Here is a 14541-nt window from a genome sequence, read left to right on the forward strand (position 1 = left end):
CTCAACCCCAATCGAAACATCTATGTTGCCTTGGCTTAGAATGTGTGTCAATCTACGAAGAGCTTGGCAAATGCTACATCTTACAATCAAGCTGGTATGAAGCCAAGATGAGCTGAGAGTTTAACAATACTTCCGGAGGTGTTAGACTTGCTTTTCATGAACAAGGTCCATTAAGAGAGCTGGAGTTCTACCAGTGTGTCACCAAGTGTTATAGCAGCTGTTATAGATATATTTGGGCACTACAACCCCAATCACATATGTCCACATGCCAAGGGCTTCTAAACCCCTAAAAGTGTTGTTTCATACCCTAAAGGAACAAGGTCAGCTGATTACATCATCTCCCAGAAGTTCTCCATGAAAAACTACTCAGAACTGGTCAAAACAGGATCGTACAGACTGCTCCATGCATAGGGTGCAATGCATCTTAGCTATTACACATGAGGGGTGTGATGCATACTGGAAAGCCCTTCTGTAGGGTGTGATGAGCAAGAGCATACAAATGGCAGCAGTAGTTTTCTAGGTGGAAACCCAGAGAATCTTCTAGAAACTGCTCATATGACACTTGCCTCTCTGAATTCGCCCAGGGATGAGTAAGAGATCTGAAATATCCAAGTGGAACCAAGAACTATCAGTGAAATGACATTAATCAAAATCCCAGAAGCTGACTCACTCTCCTGTAAACATCTATATATGGATCCCTCATCCAAGAGATCCAGAGGCTAGAATTTTGTATTTTGTAAGGAAGTGTTGTTGGTTTCTATGTGCAACATTGTATGGGGTGATCTAAGCTTTTCATGAGGTGAAGAGGGCTTTCATGCTGGGAGGATGGCACTGGGTCAGACCAATGGGTTGTAATCCTCTCTTCTACTACTTCTATCAATAAAGCTATTTGATTTTTCCTCCATATTCTTGTGTATCTCTGAATCTTGTATTGATATATGCATTTGTATGGTTAATATACATCTGATCCTATATTGTTTATGGTTATAGATCTCTATGCTTTGATGGTATTATGCTGCTTTGACTCTATAGGTGCTCTTTGAAGCGGGACAAGTAAGGAAAAAGTGGTGAAGTTCTGTCAAAGGGGAAAGGAAACAAGCAAGGAGCCAAGCGAAAGACTAAGGTTGGTACTCTCTACTTCTTTCTCATCTATCTCTCATAAAGGAAAACACAAGTGACTTTAGTTTGTTTGTTTCTAAGATAGCTACCCGTCTTAGTGGGACTAGCAGCTCTGAATGGACACTAGTTTTCCCGATAAAAAAATGGTGACTCCACTGGGGAGTGAATAGCTTGTTTACTTGTTTATATTTGTTTACTTTATAAACTACAGACGGAGCCTGAAGTTAATCCAGCTAGCCTTCGAACTGCATTTGCTATGCAAGTGCAAAGTAGATCAACGCTACTTCAGTCTATCTCCGGGTTTTGTTTATAAACTGAACAACTGACTTTCAAACATCCAAAGTGCCCTGGTGGTAGCTCAAATAACCTCATTAGATCAGCCCCTGTGCTTTGCATTTACTGACAATCATTAGCTCAGCCTAAATCCCTGAACTTAGCTGCAAACTGTGAGTGAAAACCAAGCTCAGTCTCATCCCTGGACCATCGCATTGTCTCTCATTGGAAATCTGGATGCATCGCACCTCCCATGTGTTACAGGTGAGATGCATCCCTATTTCCCTGTGTTACAGGTGCGATGATTGACTAGGACTGTTTTTGCCTCAAGATTTTGGTTTTTTCTTCACTGTCTTTAGCTTTATTCAGTAGTTTTGTTGTCTATGATCAGTACATCACTGTTGAAACCATCTTCCTTTGCATTATTCCAGCCTCCATCGTAAGGAATTGTGAATGTTTTTTATGTACTTTTCATCATTTACAGTTCTCCTTTGCAAATAGTAGCTTAATCGAACTGTCGTATTTTGATTTGAAAGTGTCGCAAGTATCGTTTTCAGTCGAAGAAAAGAGTCTTCCTACTTTTGATAGTCGATTACACTTTTTCCATTTTATTTGATTTGAATCATTAGTATTTCAAGTGTCGAAAGAAATTTTGAATTCAAAATCGCAAAGTGTCGTCTTGGCTTTACTTTCATTTTTTGAAAAGAAAATTGTTAGTATTGTCACTTTGAAATAAGAATAGTTCAGATCTGTACTTAGCTTTCCTTTTGTCATTCATACATTAAGAAAGCGGAAAACAAATACATGCATTTGCATTTGCATTAAGACTGCATGCTGAAGTTGATTTAGGAAAAGTTCATCTAATGTGTGCTCTCTGCTCTATGTTGAAAGAATTTCATTTATCTTTCCTTAGTAGCTAGGATTTTCATTGCAAAAAGAAAATAAATGATTGTTTATCATCTTAGATTGCATATTTAGGAATTGTATATCTACATCACGCGATGAACCTTAAAGGAAAACTTCTTAAGAAATATCAACTGTAAAATAAACTTCAATGAACATAAAAACACTTTGGAACCTAACGCACAACATTTAGAAGTCTAGGCTAGAGACATATTCCAACGTCGTAAAGCATGGTAACTATCGCTTTCATCGTAGGTTGGGTGATTCCTCCTCTTTGAGACGACAAGTTCCAGTACAGACTTGTGCTCCCACGTATCGTCGAGTATATATTGGGAGACCACAATAGGCTATGCCCTTTATCCTTAGGAAGCCATGTCTGCCGCCCTATTGATCGCAATGCACTGAACACAGCATTCAGGAAGATTGACTACCATACTGTAAAAAGTATTCTACATTGTTGTGATTGGTTTGGTAATCCCTCTGTCTAGATTTCCAGAGCAGTCACTTTTGTTCCTTTTTAGACTCCTTAAAAGAAAAGGTCCATCTGAGCACTTGTCACTTCAGGCTCATTAAAAATCGAAGGCAACTAGAGTCATCTTTAGCTTTTTCTCGACTCTTAAAAATTGAAAAAGCAAGTTGTGTCAAAGCGTCATAAAATTCATTCAATTCAGAATAACATTTTCCCCTTTTTATTTTGAGTTGATCAAGTAATCCACAATCATGGAAGAAATTCAATCAAAACCCCGTCGTTCACGAAGACTAATGAGTCAACCATCTTTGACTCTGGAAATGAAAGCATCTCGGGCAAGGCATTCTCATTTAACTGAGTTGAATTCACCTGATTTGTTTAAAACTTATGTTTCAACATCGTCAGAGACTACAGTTACTCCAATTATTTTTGGTACATCTGCCTTTACAGAAGAAATTCCGCAATTACAAGAGGACATTAGAACTGATCCTAGTGTAATGGTAGAGACCTCTATTCCTGAAACAGCTCCACCTAGGGCTGATTCAGAAGCTGTCACCCCTCCAACATCTGTCACTGTAGATTCTATACCTTCTTCGACACCAAAAATATTTTACAGACCTAACGGTCTACCTCTTCCACCTAGATTGATTGTTATAGAAAAGATAGTGGAGGATGTTCCACCCAGTACTCCAGTGCATTTTGGAACTGGTATCCACTTACATCCTTCTACTACAGAAGTTAGTTCTTTTTCATCGCAAGTTCCTGTCAAATCGCTAGGAAATATTTTGGATAGACTAAACATGTCTGAACAACCATCAACATCTAGGACTGTGCCAACTGAAACAGCTATGGCGGAGCTTCCTGCTGCCGTTCCTACAATGATTGCTAGTATACCATCTGTCCCGGCAAGTTATCAACAACAAGCCAGAGTCCAATCAAGGACTGTTTCGACGACATGGTTAGTTCCCATTTCTTCATCCGGACTCTCATTTGGTATTTCTTATGTTGAAACTCAACAAGTTAATCCAATGTGTCTTCAAAGGCCAATCTACCCTTTAAGTACTGGATTACCACCATATGGGGGCAGTATGCCTTTTCATTGTTCCCTCCTGGAGAACAACCATATGGGAGTTTACAACAAAGTTCAGGTCAAACTGGAATTACATCAAATGGTTGGGTACCAATACTGCCTCAACAACCAAGAGTTGTATATTCAATGCAACCAAATCTACCTGTGTCGACTATTCCCACTACACCAGCTATTGTAATGGTGTCGCAAGTACAAGCACTACCTGTTGTATGTCAACCTCAAGTCTCTCAGGTCGTAATACAATAGCCTCTTGTCTCCACGACACAACCACAATCGTCGATTAGTGGCTCCTTAACTGAAGTGACTCAGGCTCAAATGGGTACTATCAACCCTCATCTTGGTCAAACATCCAGTATTGGACAACAGCAAATGGCTTCACAACCATGGCTGGTGCAATATCAACAACCGCAATTCTAGCAAGCTTACCGAGGACCTGAGCAACAAAGCTTTGCGGGTAATGGGCAGCCGTATATTCAAAACGGTCACCATCAATCATATCATAATGGTTATGCCCATCAACCTTATCAAAGTTATCAGCATCAAATACATTATGTTGGTATGCAAAGACCCACTGCTCAGTGGATCCCATCTTATCCTGGGTATGCTTTGCCAAACTTGAATCAACAGTTGCCTTTCGTCGCAACGTTGGAATTACCAGATCTGAATCAGCTAACAAATGATCCAATTGCTTACGCCCCTTAGTGGCCAGCGATTCCTCATAAACTTCTGTCAGATATTCCTAAATTCAATGGAAATCCGGGTGAAGATCTGTCGAATCATGTGATGACTTTTCATCTGTGGTGTTCGTCCAACACTCTTAATGATGATTTGATTAGGCTTCGCCTCTTTTAGTGAACATTAACTGGTCCGGCAGCAAAATGGTACATCAAATTGTCTAGAGATTCATTCGATAACTTTAGCGCCCTTGCCACAACCTTTTTAACCCATTTTCAGTTACCTATAAGGTACGAAACAAGAACGTAAATTCTTACCAATTTTAAGCAGACGACAGCCACTCACATATCTGATCATATTCATGAGTGGGGATGTCATCATCGAATGGTAAAAAAATATGTTCCTGATCAGCTACTAGCTAAACAGTTTATTAAGTCATTATTACTTTCTATTACAGAAGATGTGGCTAAAGGGGGGATTTTCACTGAAGAGCAGGTCATTGCTCGTGCAAAATATCTAAACTTGATCTATACTGAGTCTGGCACGCTCTATGACAAAATTCTGGATGCTCCTAGACCAGAATTTTCCGTTCCTCCTCCTCCTAAATTGAACAGGGACTCTCATGCTGGCGATGGCGTGATTGGCACCTCAAGTACGCAAACCACAAAGGCCCCATCTGGTAAAGCCCTTGCAGTTTCCAGTAAAAAGGCAAATGAAAAACTTCCTGCCTCAGAGGTTAATGTCATGTCAACCGACAAAGGCAAAGAACCAAAGCAACTAGGGGGCAAGAAGAAAGGGAAAAACAAAAAGAAGAAACAGGAAGATTCAACTCCTGAGAAATATTCTGGAAACCCTACTGGGAAAAAGAAACCTCGTTATCCATGTTACATATGCAACGACGAGCATTTCACGAAAGATTGTCCACATAAAGCTAAGGTTATGAAATTTTTAAAAACTTCAAATACCCCAGCGATGTTGACTAATCCGTTTCCAAGCCCATAAACAAACCTGGTTGCTATCGATCTTGCTTCCCCATCCCAAGTGCTTATGTTATCCATCTCGAAACAGCAAAATGATGCTTTGATATCGACAAGGAATAAAGATTATGGGAATCCACAGTCGTCAAATAGCAAGGCTACAGATCAACCCGATAGTTCGACAACAACTTCGCCAGAAGTTGTTCCACCAATCATTCCTGAATTAACAATAAAACCGCCTAAGGGAGTAGTACATAAATCGACGTTTAATCCTCGTGCTCGAGCAGCACAGAATTATAATATAGTGGAGGATCTGGCCCAATCGCCATCTGCTATGTCGACACTTGAAGTACTGCAGAATTGCCCCTCCCAAAAGCAGGCTTTGTTATCAGCGATAGGTGGGATTGATCTAGCGGATTCCAATCTAGTGGCCTTTAATCATAAAGGATACGAACCTCAGTTACCAGCCCAGCTCCCTTTCCTCATACAGGTAAAAACCCTCAACAAAACTGTTCATCGAACAATCATTGATGAGGGGGCATCTACCTGTATTATGTCAATGAGTTGTTGGAAAACTTTAGGCTCTCCACCCTTGTCACAATCATCAATGACATTAAAAATGTTCGATGGAAGAACATACACGCCGTATGGGATATTAAGTAACTTGCAAGTCGAACTGGGGGGCAAGACAGTAGAAATTGAAGTGGAGGTCATTGATGGAAACCTTGACTACAATATCTTGCTAGGAAGGCCCTGGATTTATGCTATGGCTGCTATTGTGTCAACATATTCTAGAAAGATTGCATTCCCCTTCCAAGGCGGAATTACAATCATTGACAAGCTAACCTTCCTCCCCAGCAGTTCGCAAGTTACTGGAAGCATTCCATTGATCCATGGAAGCTCTATATCGCTTCAAAATAACGGAGTAGGTCTCCTAAAAGACCCTTCCTTAAAGGGTACTTTTTCCCTTCCGCCTCCTAGTAATCTGGCGGAAGTGGCCACAGTGGAAACCTGTCATATGATATCTTCTACATCATCAAAGATTAAGAAGAACTCTAACCATTTTGATAGTGTGGATCATCGCGAGGTATTATTCCCAAGCCCTACCATACCTACATCATCTGATGATCAATTCAGTGATGTTGTACATTATCTACTAGGGGTATTGGAACCAGATCTTTCCTTCATGACCCCTTATGAGTTGTGATCAAAGGTCGCCAGAGGATAGTTCGTTCACTGGTGTCAACCTCGTTAAAAAATGAAACAAGGCTGAGAAAAATTCCAAGTCAAGTCTTTCAATTGATCTCGTAAAGGAACCTTCATTCCATCCACCTAATTACCGCGAGTAGTCTGGTGAATGTAACAAAGCTTAGGGGGCATGCACCCTTGTCTATTTTGAAGACAAACCTAGCTATAGAGATAAGTTTCCCTGTAAGTTATGTGATCAATCCGGGTGACCTTTCATCTTTATCTATTTGGCGGACAAAGTGCAAGAAGTATTTTGTCTAAGTATTGACATAAAATCATCCCACTTAACCACAGTAAGTTTCCATATGGTTACTGAAGACCTTTTTTTTATGCTGGGGGCATGAAAACCTTTTTGCATGCAATTTAAAAGTGACCATTTATTTTCTTAGTTTGTAGGTTGTCAACCCTTTAGACTCGTAGGTTGGTCATTCCTAGCTTGCATAACAAAAGGCTAATGAGCAAAGTTTCGAATGGGGCAAGCTCCCTAAAAAATGAACCTATCGACGAGACATCCTTATTATATGACTGACACGAGCAGTTTTACGCAAAGTTCAATCTCGTTAAAAAATAAACCTCGCCATGAGAAATTTTACGCAAGGTTCAAGATCGTTAAAAATAAACCTAGCAATGAGTAAATGTTTCCATAGAGTTCAAGCTCATTAAAAAATGAACCCCACCTCTGGTAAATAACCATTTTGATCACATGACTATCAGTTTTTGAACCTTGGTTGTGTTCTTACCATCACCTCCACTCTTTTTTAGCCGATCATACACCTCCATTTGATTGTTTACCCTTTTGAGGAACAGCGGCAATGAGTGATTCTATTAGCCACCCTCTTTCCATTGTCGTGATTGGAATTTTCCAAGCTTTACCTGAAACCAGTTGCTATCCAAAAAATCACTCATTCCTCAAAAAACGAGTCTCCTTTAAGCTCTTTTCATCTGACTCGTAAAATATGAAAAGATTTCCGAGCAATTGGCCTCTCCAGCTCGTTAAAGCGACCGGAAGTGCCATCCCTCCTCTAGATTTTAATCTTTTTGGACCTCAGGGATTATTACACAAAAAGATCGAGCGCTTGTCTTGTTCAGCTCATTAAAACTATCAAAAAGTCATCCCTTTCGTATTATTTTACACTTTTTTGGACTTAAGGGATTACATTACGAAAAATAACCACTAGAGTTGCCTTTACGTCCCTTTTTAGACTCTCTAAAATTGAAAAGGACCGAGTTATCTTTGTCGTTAAACTCGTTAAAACAATACCGAAAAACTTGTCCATTCAGACAAGAGCGAGTTTCACTGTCGCTAAGCTCGTTAAAACATAGCGACAGGTTTGCTCGAAGGGCAAATTATAGAGCAGGCATATGCTATCCTCCTCAAGCTTGACAACAATAAAGAGGTACTGGTTAGCAATGACTGGGGAAAAAGGGAAGAAAACTTGAATAGCTTCATTGGTAGCAGGTCGCTTTTGAACATGACACTTTCACTCCGTCACCATGATTGAGTCAGGTTGGATTATTCCGTTCACCGGTCACATCACCATTGGTCCACCGTACCATCCACCTTGGGGTTAACGCTACCAATCCATCTCAATGTCACTGATATGTTCAAGAGAAGTCCCTCAGAGAATTCACCAACCTAGCTAACGTCTTATCCGCTGCAATGCCTTCACTCTCCATTTTTCATGACTGCCACCCTGAACCTTGTATCATCAGATCGTTTTCACCTCCACAAAATCATTTGCTCCATTCTGTGTCGTAGATGTGGGATTAATTAAGGCCCTCCTACGACGGGTCACTTCTTGTCGACATCAACTCATTATCCAAGAAGTTGACTTAGGGACAACCCTTTCAGTACTTTGAAGCTTGCATGCCTCAATGGCAAGTTTCTCACTTCCGGCGACAGGTTTACATCAATGGCCTTCGACCGAAAGATTTTACGTGGTGTTCGACATCAGCTCATGTATTCACACCACATGAATTGTACTACAGTACCTTGAGGGTCATCATCATTATCGGTGATTCCTCTCGTGCCTGTTAACAGCTTACATCATTGGCTGGTAATCAGGCGATGTCTTTCCATGTTCGACATCAGAACATCTTTTCACATGGATCGACTTGTACTTCGAGCGAAGATTGAATGAGTTTGAAGACCCCGGATCTAGTCTCATCCATTCGGGATGTGATATATTCAGGAAAATAAAGACATCAAATGTATCATTGCTGCATAGATAATCATCCAAACTAAAGGATGATGGCTCTACTAGAATCATCAGTCTGCCACACAGACGATTGTCTGTCTTATGTACATGAATATGAATTTATAAAGCTGAGCATGGGAATGCCCACCTTAGCTAGATCATGAGAATATTGTGAAGATAATGTATTGTGTTGTATCTTATTACAGGTCACCTTCCAGTTTGAAAAACCTCGGATCCTCATTATAAAGCATTTCACCCGACATCAAAAGATTTACGACCTCATGCTTTAGGGGGCAACTGTGATAGACATATTTGGGCACTGCAACCCCAATCACATATGTCCACAAACCAAGGGATTCTAAACCCCTAAAAGTGTTTTTTCATACACTAAAGGAACAAGGTTAGTTGATTACATCATCTCCCATAAGTTCTCCATGAAAAACTACTCAGAACTGGTCAAAACAGGACCATACAGACTGCTCCATGCATAGGGTGCAATGCATCTTACCTATTACACACAGGGGGTGCGATGCATACTGGAAATCCCTTCTGTAGGGTGTGATGAGCGAGAGCAAACAAATGGCAGCAGCAGTTTTGTAGGTGGAAACCCAGAGAATCTTCTAGAAACTGCTCATATGACACTTGCCTCTCTGAATTCACCCAGGCATGAGTAAGAGATCTGAAATCTTCAAGTGGAACCAAGAACTATCAGTGAAATGACACTAATCAAAATCCCAGAAGCTGACTTACTCTCCTATAAACATCTATATATGGATCCCTCATCCAAGAGATCCAGAGGCTAGAATTTTGTATTTTGTAAGCAAGTGTTGTTGGTTTCTCTGTGCAACATTGTATTGTTGGGTGATCTAAGCTTTTCATGAGGTGAAGAGGGCTTTCATGCCGGGATGGCGCTGGGTCAGACCAATGGGTTGTAATCCTCTCTTCTACTACTTCTATCAATAAAGCTATTTGAGTTTTCCTCCATATTCTTGTGTATCTCTGAATCTTGTATTGATATATGCATTTGTATGGTTAATATACATCTGATCCTATATTGTTTATGGTTATAGATCTCTATGCTTTGATGGTATTATGCTGCTTTGACTCTACAGGTGCTCTTTGAAGTGGGACAAGTAAGGAAAAAGTGGTGAAGTTCTGTCAAAGGGGAAAGGAAACAAGCAAGGAGCCAAGCGAAAGACTGAGGTTGGTACTCTCTGCTTCTTTCTCATCTATCTCTCATAAAGGAAAGCACGAGTGACTTTAGTTTGTTTGTTTCTAAGATAGCAACCCTTCTTAGTGGGACTAGCAGCTCTGAATGGACACTAGTTTTCCTAATAATAGCAGCTACAACCACCCTCCAAAATTTTGCCTTAGCTTAGTTTTGGAGCCTCCTACAAACATTTCACAACACCTTGTCTTTCTTTCTCAAGTACACAAGCTTCAGTGTTTTCCTTGCACAAATACAGCCTGTCCATCACAGCTCGATGCATTCCCCTCACAGGTTGGTCACCTGGACTTGGTCCAGCTTCGGGCTAAGCAGCTTCCCCAATCAATTGCACATTTCTGGAGGGAAACCAACCTTCCCTCCAGAAATTGCACAATCCTGTCTGGAAGCCTGCTGACCTCCAGAATTGTGCAATTCTACCGGTCAGCACTCCTAGTGACAATTGCGCAATTTTCCCCAACATGGCTACTCAACCTAGACTTTACGCAAATCTAGGTAGCAGTCAGCTTCTCTGCCCAGAAAATGTGCAAATATCTTGGGCAACTAGCCCATCTCCCAACCAAAAATGCGCATTTTTCTCAAGAAGTTGAGCAGCTTCATGCATGAGCAGTCCGGTTGACCACTTCCAACTAGGACCAAGGAAAATTGACTTGCATGCATGGCTTGATTTTTCTCGGAATAGAAAAGGCAACATGCAAAAGGAATCCCATGATTCAGGGAGATATTTTTAGCAGCTGGAGGTTACATGAAAAGTTGTTTTAGAAACTTTCCTCCAAGTGTTGCTTTTTCCTAGATTTGTGGCATGCGCATCATGAGCTCAAAACTTATTTATTCGACGCATTAGAGCTCATTCTTTCACATCAATCTTGGAGCTCTAACATCCCACAGCACATCCAGGACTCTTCGACACATCCATCTCAGCTATTCACGAGTAAGTGGCCTCAACTTGTCTTTTTCAGCATTTCTGTCGCTTTTTATGTATTCACTTGTGTGAGTGTTGTTTTCTTGATTTCTTTGAACGCTTTCTATCGTTTACATGTATACTAGCTTGTCCTAGCTCTATTTCAGTTTTTGCTTCTATCCCACTACTCACATGCATGAAATTGTTTCGCACTAACAGTCATTGATTCGGCAAATCGCTTCACCCACATGAATGTTGATCTATTTGTTGAATCTTTCGTTCATGTTTGCATGAATTGTCAATCACTTCTGTTATCACTTAGTGTCGCCATGCATTCACTGTCATATTTTCTTTCAGTTTCCCATCGGTGAGTCGGGCCAACCTTGGCCCAGACTCTGCCTTCACTGAGACAGCATTGCGCAATCTGGGGAAGGAAGGCTATGTCTTCCTCTCCATAAATGCTCATTTCTTCCCAGAACTATCCTCCCAAACTTTTTTACACATTTTTGAGGGACAGTGACTGTTAGCCCAGAAAATTGCGTAATGCAGTCCCTAAGCTTGCAGTCACTCCCAGTTGGAATTACGCATTGCGCAATCCCAACAGCCAGCAACCAATCTAGATTGCGCATTGCACAATCCCAGTGGCTAGCAGCCAGTCTGGATTGCGCATTGTGCAAGTCTAGCAACCAGTCTTGCCTCCCAGACATCCCAAACTACCTTTTTCGCATTTCTGGCAGCCAGTCACCCAGCCTCCCAAAAGAAATTGTGCAATCTTTCCCATCAGTTTCCCATGTATGTGCAATGTCATTACCCGAATTTTCTTTGGTTTTCTCTAACAGATTTCTTTCCATGCATGTTGCTTGTCTCCAGATCTTTCAAGTGTTCATTCGTCTCTTAGTAGTTTTGGATCAATGGCTTCCCACAAAGTGGGATCACAAGACACTGATGGAAATGCAGTTGGAGCAACAGTTGAGCGAGTGCCCTCTAGTCTACCTATCTATGAAGATACAAATTTGTATCTAGACAGGGACATCAAGCTGAAGTGGCAAGAGGTTAATGAAACATTTGCAGGAACTTTCGAGGAAGGCCTCGAAGACTGTCAGGTGTACGTGAACATTCACAAGTCCGGTTTGTACCGGATTTCATGCAGATACCCCGCTTTCCCATGCGTGGACATGATACACTAGATCATCTCTCACACTGATCCCGAGATGATGAACATTGAACAATGTCAGTGGGACAAATCTTGCGACTTTATGGGCACGATATTATGATGAGATGTATCAGATGTCAGAGCCCATGACTGTCATGAAGACTCCATTCAGCTTACCTAATAGTAGTGCTAACTCCAAAGACATTCTGAAGAACTGGGTAAAGGAGCTAGCTCGATTCAGGTTGACACCCAACCAGATCTACAAGACAAAGATACTGAGGAAGGTGTACCAATACTTGGTCATATTTTCTTGTCGACTGTATGGCCAAGAAAGCATGGAAACCTTCCCATAGAGTTGGGTGATCGCACTGGACCAAGTGTCTAGAGAAGGAAAACCATGTAATTGGTCCAGCATATTGGCTCATCAGCTAAAGGAACAAGTAATGAAGGCTCGACAGTCACTCAGAGGTATGCATGTAGAGATTTACATGTCCGCCTACATCTTAGATGCAATCTATGCCCGACAGGATTTCCTGGGTTTGGAGTGGGCATGGTCACCGGCGGAGACTATTGTGAACACATATTTCAAGTTGTTGTCCGAATGCAGCTTCAGAGAAGTAATCACACGGTTGTCCGATCATTTTGTCACCCTAGTGTACAAGATGATATTTGAACAGGATCCACCCTGAATGTCAAAGGAAGCAATGGAGGCATTGTTGGGAATTGTTGATTGGTCTGCCTCACTGTATGGCACTTTCATCTGAATTTTCAGTGTGGAGAAGCCTCCGCGTGTTTTACCGAAGTTTTCCTTGGACGTACTTGTCATGTAGGAAGTATCATATCACATCTCGGCAGGATTAACAGCTAGACTGCATCTGAAGAAGAAGGCACCATGGCCCACTCTTCCGTTGCGGATTGGGTTATATGAGATCTGGAGTATCAATCCAATGGATGTCGAAGCATAACAGATGAGGAAGTACCCACTCAACCTCCGAAGCTACAATCCGTATGCCCCACATTGCATTGTGAAAGATCACTGCATGATAATTCAGTTCAACTGGATCCACGGGGCGTTTCATTGGACCGAGGAGGACCCATGGAGATATTGCTACAATTTCTCCAAACCCAGTGAATAGGAAAACTTTTCTATGGAGTGGTTAGCAAAGAAACATGAAGTAGCATCACGGAGAGCACCAACAGTAGCAGTGGCAGCAGAGGCAAGCATAACGGTGTGCGACAAAGGTAAGAGGAAGATTGTCGATTGCATGGAGGAGGATCAAAGCTACAAGTTTTGAGCAGATCCACTTGTAGAGAAAGAAGCTATGGCTATAGAGGCAAAGAGGCACCAGCACAACAAGCGAATTACGTGAAGGAAGAGGGATAAGAAGAGAATGGAAGAAGCATAGAAGGAGTTGCATGAGTTGAGGGAGTAACTTCGAAAGGAACAAAAGCTGCGCAAACAGGAGAAGGAAGCGCAGTAGCAGCAGATACAACAAGGGGCGCAACATGTGCAAATAGATGAACCAGCGCCTGTACAAGTAGTTGATTCATCAGAACAGCTGGCATTAGGCGAACAGGGTGAACCATCGTAAGGGCAAGACTTCTCTCATGAGATAGAACAAGCACTTCAACAGTTGGATGCAGACATGGAGCAGCAGGAGTTGGAACAGGACACCAACCTCATGCCTCACCACAAAGAGGTTGACTCACCTACTTCAATGCATCCAGATGATGAGCAAGTCTTGAATGACCAAGGAGGCACTGAGATCCTTAGTGATCAGCCAGAAGAAGAGATGCACAACATCTCATTCGACAAATCCCAACATAGAGTTGTGCAGTCTCGTAGAGTGTCAACTCCAAAGGATCATACGTCTCCTGCGCAAGTTGAGGAACAAGTGATCGTGACTAATGTGCGTAAACATCTAGCTTCCTTGGCCAATTCAAACAGAGTGTATGCCGAAGCCACTAGATCAAGTGTTCGGTTCCTAATAGCTAAGAATGAGCGAATGGAAAAGGAACTACAAATGGCCAAGCAAGGAGGAGACTTGGTGACAATCTCTGTCCGAGCTGAACTGAAAATGGAAATACTATATGAAGTATTGTCCCTTGACACAGTTATGCGAGCATTGTACTCCAAGTTTGGTACCGTGCACAAGGCAGTCGTCCATCTCAACAGATGGCAGCAGCGATGTGCTAGAAGATCACGTATCTTGATGAACTTGCATGTTGTTGTTGATGACATACAAACATGGAAGATGAAGTACAAGGGAGCCCCGCTTCACTTGCCTAAGATGATGAGGGCCAATGCAG

The sequence above is a fragment of the Pinus tabuliformis genome, chromosome 1_1 (genome assembly GCF_031772625.1).
Source record: "Pinus tabuliformis cultivar Carrire ecotype Pingquan chromosome 1_1, CPIR1, whole genome shotgun sequence".
Lineage (NCBI taxonomy): Eukaryota > Viridiplantae > Streptophyta > Pinopsida > Pinales > Pinaceae > Pinus > Pinus tabuliformis.